A 12,144-nucleotide genomic window follows, 5' to 3' on the forward strand; every position below is an offset into this window, starting at 1 on the left:
ATGAGGACTCTGAACTGGGACACACTGCACCACAGACGCTCTGGGGCTGGGACGCGCAAAGTTGTCCTGAGGAGACAGGGCCTGAGGCTCGATGTCTTCCCCTCAACTGGTCGTCTGACGTGGCTGCCCTGGAGGAGCAGCGTGGCTTTGGGGGGAGGCGACTCTTCCCAGACAGGGACTGGGCTGAGGGCTAAGGTCGGCCATCTCCCCAAGCAGCTGAGTGACCGGTTGGCCCTTGGGGCCCCCTAGGGGTGCGCACATGTGGAGCGGCCTTCATTTGTTGGTGTAGCCGGCCCCTCATCACCTCCCTCCACCCTAGACCCCTCCTCGTTTTCCAGCCAGTGACCTTTTCTAAAGGCAAATCTGACCCCAAGATTGCCATCCTGCCTAAAACCCTTTCACGGCTTCCCAGGGACCTCAGAATAGTCCGGTTGCCTTATCATGGCTCATAAGGCTTTGCATGATCTGACTTCTGCTTATCTTTGCAGCCTCATTTTTGGACATGTCCTTTGAATGTCCTACTTCTGACCTTAGGAAGCCTTTTAGTTTCATGGCTGTACCAATCCTGTGCACACACATGCGTGCGCATGAGTGTAATGCCCCTTCTGCCCTCACCTCCTTCCTCCTCATAACCTCTCGCTCAAGCACATTTGACCTGCTGACACTTCCTCTTCTTCACTCTCTACTTCTTGTGTTCTCTAGAACAGGGGTCCCCAGCCCCCGGGGCCAGAGACCAGTACTGGCCTTAGGCCTGTTAGGAATGTGGCCGCACAGCAGGAGGTGAGCGGCGGGTGAGTGAGCAGCAAAGCATCCTCTGTATTTACAGCCAGTCCCCATCCCTCAAATTACCATCTGAGCTCCACCTCCGGTCAGATCAGTGGTGGCATTAGATTCTCATAGGATCTTGAACCCTACTATGAACTGTGCATGTGAGGGATTTCCGAGGGATTTAGGTTGTGTGCTCCTTATGAGAATCATCCCCCTGCCTCCTCTGTGGAAAAATTGTCTTCCACGAAACTGGTTCCTGTGCCAACAAGGTTGAGGACCGCGAGGCCCCAGTGTAAGCCGGGTGCTCCTCTTCTGTGCCTCTCATCCGCTTGCATGTGTCCACCAACCACACGATGTGTTTTAATTGTCTGCTGCTCAGCCTCCCTGGGAGACAATGACAGTCGCTGTCTCATCCATCACTGTATTTCTAGCTCCTCGTGGGGTGCCCCGCTCATAGTCTCCTGAATGAATGAGTGAATATATGAGGGTGGGCAGTGGAGCTCTGAACAGAAGGAAGAGATAGATGGATGCTCTGGCAGGCAATTGCACCTTTGGTCAGAGAGAGAGTGGGACTTGTTCTCAGTGTGGATTCTCTCTGAGCACAAAGGACAGCTGTGTCCACCGAGCACGAGGGGAAGACGAACTCATCCGGCAGAAATGGGATTCAACACTGACCTTTACAGAAGCGCTCGGTGCCGCTCTGGCTGCGGAACTGTGGGCGAAAGGCCAGGGATCTGGAGGGCATCTCAAAGAAGCCAACCAAATAGGTGAAGAGTTGAAGTGATTCCTGCAGAAAGAGAGACTGAACAAGTTAGCGACCTGGCTTAGAAGGTGGAGGCCCCGGGGCACAGGGTGGAAGTCTCTGAAATAATGTAGGACACGTGTGCACAGACTGAGGTGTGAGGCAGGAAGCACTGGAATCCCGGGTGTCCCTGAGGCCTTGAGGACAGGGATGTGAGGATGCAGTAAACACTTTGTACGGCAGGAAGAAGACGTGTGTGCAGAGGCAAAAATGAGCACATCCATCACTTTGAGAAGACCTGGGGAGTCTCATCTCTGCCTCGCCCCTTCTACAAAGGTCGGGGGAGCACTATACAGAGGGGTCACTCCTCTCTGGAGTTGCTCCTTTCAAGAGCCCCACACAGCCTTGGAAGCATCCAGAGAAGCATCTGGTTGGCATTTGCTAACAGGTCTTTCAGCTACTGAAATGACATAAATAATTTGGCAGAATACTTTGGCTTTTAGTAGAAAATAAACTCAAAGTGGGGTCTTTAAGAGTACTGAATCCCTTTTGAATGTGACATAACCTCCCTGGACAGTCATCTATTATTTTGAAGGAAAAAAAATTTCATTCCTCCATGCCCCAGTTTCCTTCTCTGTAAAACTGGATTGTTTTAAGGATTAAATAACTTAATATATGTGAAGTGCTTAGAGCCATATACTTGGCACACAGTAAGTGCTTAATAAATATTTATATATGCAATTATTCTTTTACTTTAGAAGAAGCAGCATGGCATCATGGAAAAGATATATCATCTCTAGAGATGTGGCTTCAAATGCTGGCTCCACAACTTACTAATTATGAGAGCTCATTCAGCCATTTATCTCTTTGGCTTCCTCAACTCTAAGAAAGTACTCTCTGCAGGGTTGTTATTGGTATCAAATAGCAAAACGTCTAAGAAAATTCTGCATGTGTTTTAAAGTGCTGTCTGTGAGTTAGAGGGCCTTCCCAGGTGGCTCAGTGGTAAAGAACCTGCCTGCCAGTGCAGGAGACCCAGGAGATTCAGGTTTGATCCCTGGGTCAGGAAGGTCCCCTGGAGGAGGAAATGGCAACCCACTCCAGTATTCTTGCCTGAAGAATCCCATGGACAGAGCAGCCTGGCTGGCTACATACAGTCTATGGGGTCACAAAGAGCTGGACACAACTGAGCACTCATAAGCACGCTGAATTAGAACAGGCGTGTGCATGTGTGTGCTCCTTTCAGCAGTTTTTTTGAGTGTCTGTGTCTTTTAAGATGATCATTTGAGACTGGGAGTGATGCTTGGTGGATGTTTTCTGAGGAGAGGATAGATAAGTAGGCAGAGTGGCGATACCAAAGCCATGTGGACAAGCCCATGCACAGACCCCTGGAGGCAGCCTTTTTGTGTCCCTCTATGGAGTAAGGATAATGGTAAAATGGTAAAAAAGCAGGAATATCACCTCTCTCGTCTGTCACCATTCCCAGTCTGTCAGACCCTGACTCCATAAGGATAATAGCTATGTCCTGCCATAGCCATCTCAGAATGTGCCTCTGGTCTGGCAGAGGTGGAATCCTCTTCTTACACTAGGGATGCTACGCAAATAGAAAACCACTTGCTTCCACGTGCTCACTCTTATCTGGGGTGTTTTTCTTATCTCTTGACAATAGACTTTGTATCTGAATTGCTTCCCCGACATTAACCAGGTGTTTGGTTCATGGTATTTTCAGTGTTGCAACGCAGTAAAGGACAAGCCCCAGAGCCATGAATTCCTACGAATGTACGGTACCCTCTTCTGAACCCAGGCCCCCTCTCTGCCCTGTACTATATATGCCTGGAACAGACAGATCACCCCTATAAACCTGAACTCCAATCTTTTCCAGACACCATTTAGTGTGATGTTAACAATGAGAAGTAGATAAGAGAAGGCTTTCAAACCTTGAAGCTGTGTTTCAGAATAGTTACAGATAGAGATATAAGCTATTAGGCCTTTTCCCAAAAGGCCATATGTAGAATGAAAAATCCATCTCACCATAGATGAAAGAAAAATAAGAAATAGGATTCTTTTTTTGACACAGTATTGGTATAATAAAGGGCAAACTGAACACCGAAAATGTACAAGTCCTTGACATTTACGAGTCACCAAATTGGTCGATGATATCACTTTATCAGATCTCTTCATTTTTGTGGTTACCACTACTACTACTACTAGTACCAGTAATACTAGTTTAGTATTACTACTACTACTACTAATTATTATTATTACTGCTGCTCTTTACCAAGTACCATGCTCTGGTATAAACAGAGAGTATTTCATCTAACCCCCAAAACAACCCAATGAGATGATGTTAATTAGTAACCTCTTAACAGGAGCGGTTGCAGATGGTGACGGCAACCATGAAATGAAAAGACGCTTTAAACCTAGACAGCATAGTAAAAAGCAGAGACATTACTTTGCCAACAAAGGTCCGTAATAGTCAAAGCTATGGTTTTTCCAGTAGTCATGTATAGATGTGAGAGTTGGACCATAAAGAAGGCTGAGTGTTGAAGAATTGATGCTTTTGAACTGTGGTGTTGGAGAAGACTCTTGAGAGTCCCTTGAACTGCAAGGAGATCAAACCAGTCAATCCTAAAGGAAATCAATCCTGAATATTCATTGGAAGGACTGATGGTGAAGCTGAAACTCCAATACTTTAGCCACCTGATGTGAAGAGGTGACTCAGTAGAAAAGACCCTGATGCTGGGAAAGATTGAAGAGGATAAGGGGACGACAGAGGTTGAGATAGTTTCATGGCATCACTGACTCAATGGACATGAGTTTGAGCAAGCTCCGGGAGATGGTGAAGGACAGGGAAGCCTGGTGTGGTGCAATCCAAGGTGTTGAACAGAGTTGGACATGACTGAGTGACTGAGCAACAACGAACAGGAGAGGAAATTGAATATCAGCAGTTAGGTAAATTGGCCCCAAGTTACAAGACTGGTAGAGATGAAGCCAGGGTTTGAACACAGGCTGTTTAATCTGAAGCCTGGATTCTCCAACTGTATACAACACCACTGCTAGCCATAGGCTTTCTTTTTCAACATCACGTTCACAACTGAACAGTTATTCTTCACTTGGTGAGAAACACTGGCTACATGAAGACGGAAAACAACAGAATCCCTACCCTGAAATGTGGAGGTTACTGGTTGGGCAGCCAGCTTCAGTGTGAGCATAATTTACACTCTTGCCTTAAAAAAAAATGCCTAGTGTTATAGACTTTCAGAATAACGTGTGCATATTCTTCATTCACCTGGGCATTAGCTGATGGATTTCAGCCCTTTGTTAGTCTATTCTTATGCCGGGTGGAATTCTAGGCTGGTAACGATTTTTTCCCCAGAATTCTGAAGGCGTTGTTCCACTGCCTTGTTCAGGGTGGGGAAGGGAAGCCAGGCATCCAGAGCTCCTTGTGGAGACTCCCGGCCAGGCTTCCAATTTTCAGCATCACCTGCACGCCCACCAGCAGAAGGGCCCGGGCCCCTGATTCCGCGGCCTCGGGTTTTGTCTTGGAAAGCAGCAGGGTTTGGGTGCTTCTCTCCAAGGTCCAGTTCTCATGTCTCCGTTTCCTGAGACAACTGCACCCCCACCCCACCCCCCACTCCGGTCTGCTTTCCAGCTCCGAGATTTTATTGTTCTCGTCTCCTTTGCTGTCTCTTTATCCTTGCAGCTCATGTCCTTTTTAGTCCCTCTGCTGCCATTTTAAGTGAGGTTGCGGGAGGGTATTTAATCCACCAGGTTTTACTGAACTCTCAGGATATAGATTAAGTGAATAAAGCACAGCAGGGGAAAAAAATACAAAGATGTCTCTTTTCTGTGTACGACAAAGGGAGAAAGAGAAAAGAACAAAACTATAATACATGAATGCATATATTTGTATGTGCTTGTATGTGAATTTCAATAACTCCCTGCCACCGACGTTAGTTATTAGTTATACCAGGGAAGTTGTGTTAGAGAGGAGGGGGAACACTATTATTTTAAAATTTATTTGCCCCTTGGGACTTCCCTGCTGATTCAGTGGTTAAGACTCTGTGCTTCCAATTTAGGAAGTGCAGGTTCAATCCCTGGTGAGGGAACTAGGATCCCACATGCCTCGTGGGGTAGCCAAAATAAAATAAATAAATCTTGGAAGTGCTTTGCTGAGCAGTGGACAATGAATCCGAAACTAGCACTTTTTTTTTTTTTTTTTTAGCAAAAATAGGGACAAGAAAAAAGGTACAGTCAATAGCCCTGCTGACCCTTTCTTCCATCTAGACCACCGAAGAAATTTCTATGGGTACTACACTGAAACAAATAAATAAATAAATTTACTTACCCCTGAGTTATTTGAACTGTTACAAAGAGCAAGAATTACCTGTGAAATTTTAAAAATATTGAAAAGATACTTGCTTTGCACAAACTGACGTTTTGATTTACACAGTGACCTGTGTGACCCATCCAGGGGATGACAGGCCTGGGTTTCAGGGACGAAACAGTCAAAACTCCCATGTGTTGTCTCAGATTCAGGCTGTATCTACACAAAGCCAGCAAGACCCAAATATTCAAGTTTCTGAGAGCTGGACTGTGGCCTGTTTTTAACCTGATATTTGGTGAAGTATAAACGAAGGGTTATCAGCCCTGACTGCACATTAGACTTGCCCTGAATGCCTAAGAATATGAGTAGCAGAAACAATGAAAAAATCCCTCATGGCCCCACCATCAGACTAACTAAATCCCTAGGTGATTCTAATGGACAGGCAGGGTTGAGACCCATTTATGCAGATATGATTTTAATCCATTGAAAAAAAATCAGTTAAACCAGCTGATGCCACTCAGATCTTAAAGACAGGTTGAGTTACTAAATTTTTAAAAAATTCTTCAACTTTCTGACATCACACGGCACGATCTCGTGGAAGTTTTTAGTCTGTGCCTCAATATATAGCCTTTGCTAGAATCCCAGTGATTAACTGAACAGTGTATCTCAGAGCATTTCCAAGCTGGATGCTCTCTCATGGGCCTCAGAGATACTGCAGCTCTTCATTTTACAGATGAGGGAATGTCACCCCGAAGTATTCTTTCACAGATTTACTGTATTGGGGTGGGTAGGGAGGAAAGAAAGAGTGGCAGAAGGAATGTGTGTGCTGAGAGTGAGTTGGGGGGAGAAAGGGAGGGAGAGAGAGAAGGAAGGAGGGAAAGCGAATGGTATAGAAGACTTGTATTACTGTCACAATTTTATATAACTGTCTTTTCCTGTATTATGTCAGGAAGTTTCTCTAAAGATCGGTTTTACTAACCTTGAAAAAAAACATCAGGCAAGGTCCAAATGAATTGTTGAGAATTGCTCATCTCTGTTTCCTTGTGGGTTTGCACTAACTCAAGTCCTGGACTTGGCCTCTTGCAGAAAGCAAAGAATAATTTTTTTAAAAAAATTCTACATCTTTTACCCAATGTGCTTCTCTAAGAGGTGGCGTTTTCTCCTTTGTGGCTTTATTGAAAGTATTTTGTTTCAGGGAGTAATCCTCTTGACTTAACCTGCAATGTCCCTGAACAAATGGTGTGCTGTGTGAACAGGCTCCCAGCTTATATCTGAGAGCCGTGGAAGCCTTGACTATTGTGTTTTTCTTATCGAGGTCTAAGTGAGTAATAAGACAAGGTGGCTCACAGCAGGAAATAGGTTACTCATGTCATGAGCTGGGACTGTTAGTTCAGGAGGGAGGAAGGAAATTAACGCTCATTGGATGAAAATGTATTCTTTGGTTTTCCTCTATTAAAATCACATTACATTTCCATGCTAGGCCCCACAACAAATGTCACAGAATGTGATATGTTATCTCAAATGCATATTTATGGCTTCTCCAGTGTATCTATTAACCTTTATGTACAGTTATATCATATATTGCATTATTTAGATTTACATAATCTCATATGCACAAAAGTGCATCTCATTCACCTGATGTCATGTTTATCCATGTTATATTAGATGTACCAACATGATCATTGGCTTATGTTTTTCCTCCATTTTTCATGATGCTTTATTGAGGTATGTTGTTGGTGTTGTTTAGTGGCTAAGGCACATCCGACTCTTTCTTGACCCTATCTACTGTAGCCTGCCAGGCCCCTCTATCCAGGGGATTTCTGAGGCAAGAATACTGGAGTGGGCTGTCATTTCCTTTCCAGGGGATCTTCTTGACCCAGGAATCTAACTCGAGTCTCCTGCATTGCAGGTGAGTTCTTTATTGCTGAACTACCAGGGAAGCCACATTGAGGTATAATTGACATGAAATAAACTTCACATGAAATAAACTTCACATATTTAAAACATGCAATTTGGTTAAGTTTTTACATACATATACACCCGTGAAACCATCACCACTATTGATATAATGAATATATCATCACTTCTAGAAGTCTTCTGTTAGCCACGTGTAATCCCTCTTAGCCCCTTTCTAGTACCCTATTCTCCTTGCTTCTTGTTGTTGTTCAGTTGCTGAGTTGTGTCCGACTCTTTGCGACCCCATGGACTGCAGCACACCAGGCTTCCCTGACCTTGACTATCTTCCAGAGTTTTCTCAAATGGACTCATGTCTTAAATTGGTGATGCCATCCAACCATCTCATCCTCTGTCATCCCCTTTTCCTCTTGCCTTCAATCTTTCCCAGCATCAAGGTCTTTTTCAGTGAGTTGGTTCTTCACATCATGTGGCCAAAGTATTGGAGCTTCAGCTTCAGTTTCAGTCCTTCCAATGAATATTCAGGGTTGATTTCCTTTAGAATTGACTGGTTTGATCTCCTTGCTGTCCACGGGACTCTCAAGAGTCTTCTTCAATACCATAATTTGAAAGCATCAATTCTTTGGCTCTGAGCCTTCTTTACAGTCCAACTCTCATATTCATACATGACCACTGGAAAAACCATTAGGGTGGCATCATTTGCATATCTGAGGTCCATATCTATATGGACCTTTGTTGCCAAAGTGATGTCTCTGCTTTTTAATATGTGGTCTATGTTTGTCATAGCTTTTCTTCCAAGGAGCAAGCACCTTTTAATTTCATGGATGCAGTCATCATCCGCAGTGACTTTGGAGCCCAAGAAAATAAAATCTGCCACTGTTGCCATTTTTTACCCATCTATTTGCCATGAAGTGATGAGACCAGATGTCATGACCTTAGTTTTTTGAATGTTGAGTTTTAAGCCAGCTTTTTCACTCTCCTCTTTCACCTTCATCAAGAGGCTCTTTAGTTCCTCTTCACTTTCTAACCATTAGGGTGGCATAATTTGCATATCTGAGGCTGTGATATTTCTCTCTACGATCTTGATTCCAGATTGTGCTTCATCCAGCCCAGCATTTCACATAATGTACTCTGCATAGAAATTAAATAAGCAGGGTGATAATATACAGCCTTGACGTAGTCCTTTGCCAATTTTGAACCAGTCTGCGGCTCCATGTCCGGTTCTAACGTTGCTTCTTGACCCACATACAGGTTTCTCAGGAGGCAGGTAAGGTGGTCTGGTACTCCCACCTCTTTAAGAATTTTCATCCACACAGTCAAAGGCTTTAGTGTAGTCAATGAAGCAGAAGTAGATGGTTGTCTGGAATTCCCTTTCCTTCTCTATGATCCAGCAGATGTTGGCAATTTGATTTCTGGTTCCTCTGCCTTTTCTAAATCCAGTTGTACATCTTAAAGTTCTCTGTTCACATACTTTCGAAGCCTAGCTTGAAGGATTTTGAGCATTACCTTGCTAGCATGTGAAATGAGCGCAATTGTGTGGTAGTCTGAACATTGTTTGGCACTGCCCTTCTTTGCTTTGCCTTCTCCTTGCTTATCTGCTTTAATTTTGCACTTTGTAGAATTTTATATAAATGGCATCACAAGGCTTACTCTTCTTTCTCTAGCTCCTTTCAGTCAGCATAATTATTTTGAGATTCACCCCTATTGATGCATCTATACTGATAGCTCATTCCAACTTATTGATCAGTATTAACCATAATTTACTTACCCATCAGGGCTTTCTTTGTGGCTCAGCTGGTAAAGAATCCACTTGCAATGTAGGAGACCTGGGTTCAATCCCTGGGTTGGGAAGATCCCCTGGAGAAAGGAAAGGCTACCCACTCCAATATTCTGGCCTGGAGAATTCCATGGACTATACAGTCCATGGGGTCAAAAATAGTCAGACACGACTGAACGCCTTTCACTTACCCATCAATTTACTCATGCACATTTGGATTATTTTCACTTTCCAACTATTACAAATCAAGCTGTGATAAACATTTATGTACAATGTTTTTGTGTGAACATAGCTTTAATGTCTCTTTGGTAAATACCTTGCAGCAGAATGGCTGGACCATATGTACAGCATATGTTTAACTTTTTAGGAAACAAAACCTTTCCACAGTGATTGTACCATTTTATACTCTATAGCAGTGTATGAGAGTTCAGGCTGTTCCACATCCTTGCCAACACTTGATAGGGTAAGTCTCTTTATTTTAGACATTCTGGTGGGTGTGAGTGGTATCTCGTGGTATAAACATGCATTTCCTCAATGACTAATGAATGCTGTATATCTTTTCATATGCTTATTAGCCATATGTATATATATGTATCTTTGGTGAGGTATCTGTTTAAATCTTTTGCTACTTATTAACTGGGTTTTTGTTCCTTATGATTAAAGTTTTAACAATTCTTTATATATTCTGAATACAAGTGTTTGGTCAGATTTATAAAGGGAAAATATTTTCTCCAAGTCTATGGCTTTTAAAAAAACTCATTTACTAGTGCCTTTTAAAGAGCAAAAGTTCTCAATTTGTGTGAAATCTAATTGATTATTCTTAAAAAATGGATTGTGCTATTGGTGTTGTATTTAAGCAATCTTTGCCTAACCCAAGGTCACAAAGATTTTCTATGTTTCTTCTGGAAATTTTTATAGCTTTCAGTTCAGTTCAGTTGCTCAGTCGTGTCTGACTCTTTGTGACCCCATAGACTGCAGTACGCCAGGCTTCCCTGTCCATCATCAACTCCCAGAGCTTACTTAAACTCATGTCCATTGAGTCGGTGATGCCATCTAACCATCTCATCCTCTGTCATCCCCTTCTCCTCCCACCTTCAATTTTCCTCAGCATCAGGGTCTTTTCTAATGAGTTGACTCTATGCATCAGGTGGCCAAAGTACTGGAGTTTCAGCTTCAGCATCAGTCCTTCCAATGAATATTCAGGACTGATTTCCTTTAGGATTGACTGGTTGGATCTCCTTGAAGTCCAAGAGATTCTCAAGAGTCTTCTCCATCACCACAGTTCAAAAGCATCAATTCTTCAGCACTCAGCTTTCTTTATAGTCCAAGTCTCACATCCAAACATGACTACTGGAAAAACCATAGCTTTGACTAGATGGACCTTTATTGGCAAAATAACGTCTCTGCTTTTTAATATGCTGTCTAGGTTGGTCTTTAGGCATAATATTTAGATTTATAATCTATTTTTAATATTATGTGGGGAATGGACCAAAGTTCGTTTTATTTTTTTGGCATGGGAATCAAAAAAACTTTTTTTAACTTTTCCTTTCTCCATTAGACTTTGCACCTTTGTCAGAAATCCATTGACTATATATGCGGGGACTATTTATGGACTTTTTACTCTGTATCATTGATCTATTTACCTAGCATTATTCCAAAACCACATTTTCCTGCTTACTTGTAGCTTTAAAATAAGAGCTGCAATCAGATAGTGTAAGTCCTCTAACTTTGTTCTTTTTTTTTTCAAAAATGTTTTGTCTGTTATAGGTCCTTTGAATCTCATATGAGTTTTCTAAGTAGGTTATTGATTTCTACAAAATAGCTTTCTAGAATTTTTATTAGGATTACACTGAATCTTGAGGTGAAACCTTAGAGAACTGACATCTTAACAACAGTGAGTCTTCCAGTCCACAAACATGGCATATTTCTCCATTTACTAGGGCATTCTTTAATTTTTTTCTCAGCAACATTTTGTAGTTTTTAGTGTACTAGTCTTGCACATCTTTTGACAGATATTTCTAAGTGTTTCATACTTGTGGCACTCTTATAAATTTAAAATTCCCAATTGCTGCTCGTATATAGAAATATCACAGAGTTGTGTACATTGATCTTGAATCCTGAAATCTTCAACTCACTTTTTAGTTCCAGTAGCTATTTTTTTTTTTGTAGATTCCATAGGATTTTCTCCATAGACAATCATGTAGTCTACATAGTTACCATTTCTGGTGCTCACTATCCCTTCATTCCTTCATTTATATCTATATAGCCACCTGGAATATTTCTTCTTATGCTTAAAGATTTCCTTTAACATTTATTTTCTTTTTAAAATTTACTTGGCTGCCTCAGGTCTTACTTGTGGCACGTGGGCTGCAGAGAGCACGGGCTTCAGCAGGGTGGCACGCAGGCTCTCTAGTGGGCACACAGACTTAGCTTCCCCTCGGCATGTGGAATCTTAGTTCACCAACCAGGGATCGAGCCTGCATCCCCTGTGTTGCAAGTTGGATTCTTAACCACTGACCACCAGGGAAGTCCCCTCTTTTAGCATTTCTTATACTGAGATCTGCTGGTGATAATTTTCTGTGATTTCAAATGTCTGAAGAAGTCTATATTTTTCTTTAG

General features: G+C 42.6%; 1 long non-coding RNA gene across 1 annotated transcript in view; it reads right to left on the reverse strand.

Annotated features, from left to right (window-relative positions):
* The window catches only part of LOC145531189 (uncharacterized), a 32,766-nt gene that overhangs the window by 4,064 nt on the left and 16,558 nt on the right, over positions 1-12,144 (reverse strand). The window contains exon 2 of the long non-coding RNA XR_014072259.1: positions 1,444-1,555. This is a non-coding gene — a long non-coding RNA (uncharacterized LOC145531189). The remainder of the gene's footprint in view (positions 1-1,443; positions 1,556-12,144) is intronic.

Source organism: Giraffa tippelskirchi, chromosome 13, assembly GCF_054371585.1.
Source record: "Giraffa tippelskirchi isolate mGirTip1 chromosome 13, T2T-mGirTip1v1.2.pri, whole genome shotgun sequence".
Lineage (NCBI taxonomy): Eukaryota > Metazoa > Chordata > Mammalia > Artiodactyla > Giraffidae > Giraffa > Giraffa tippelskirchi.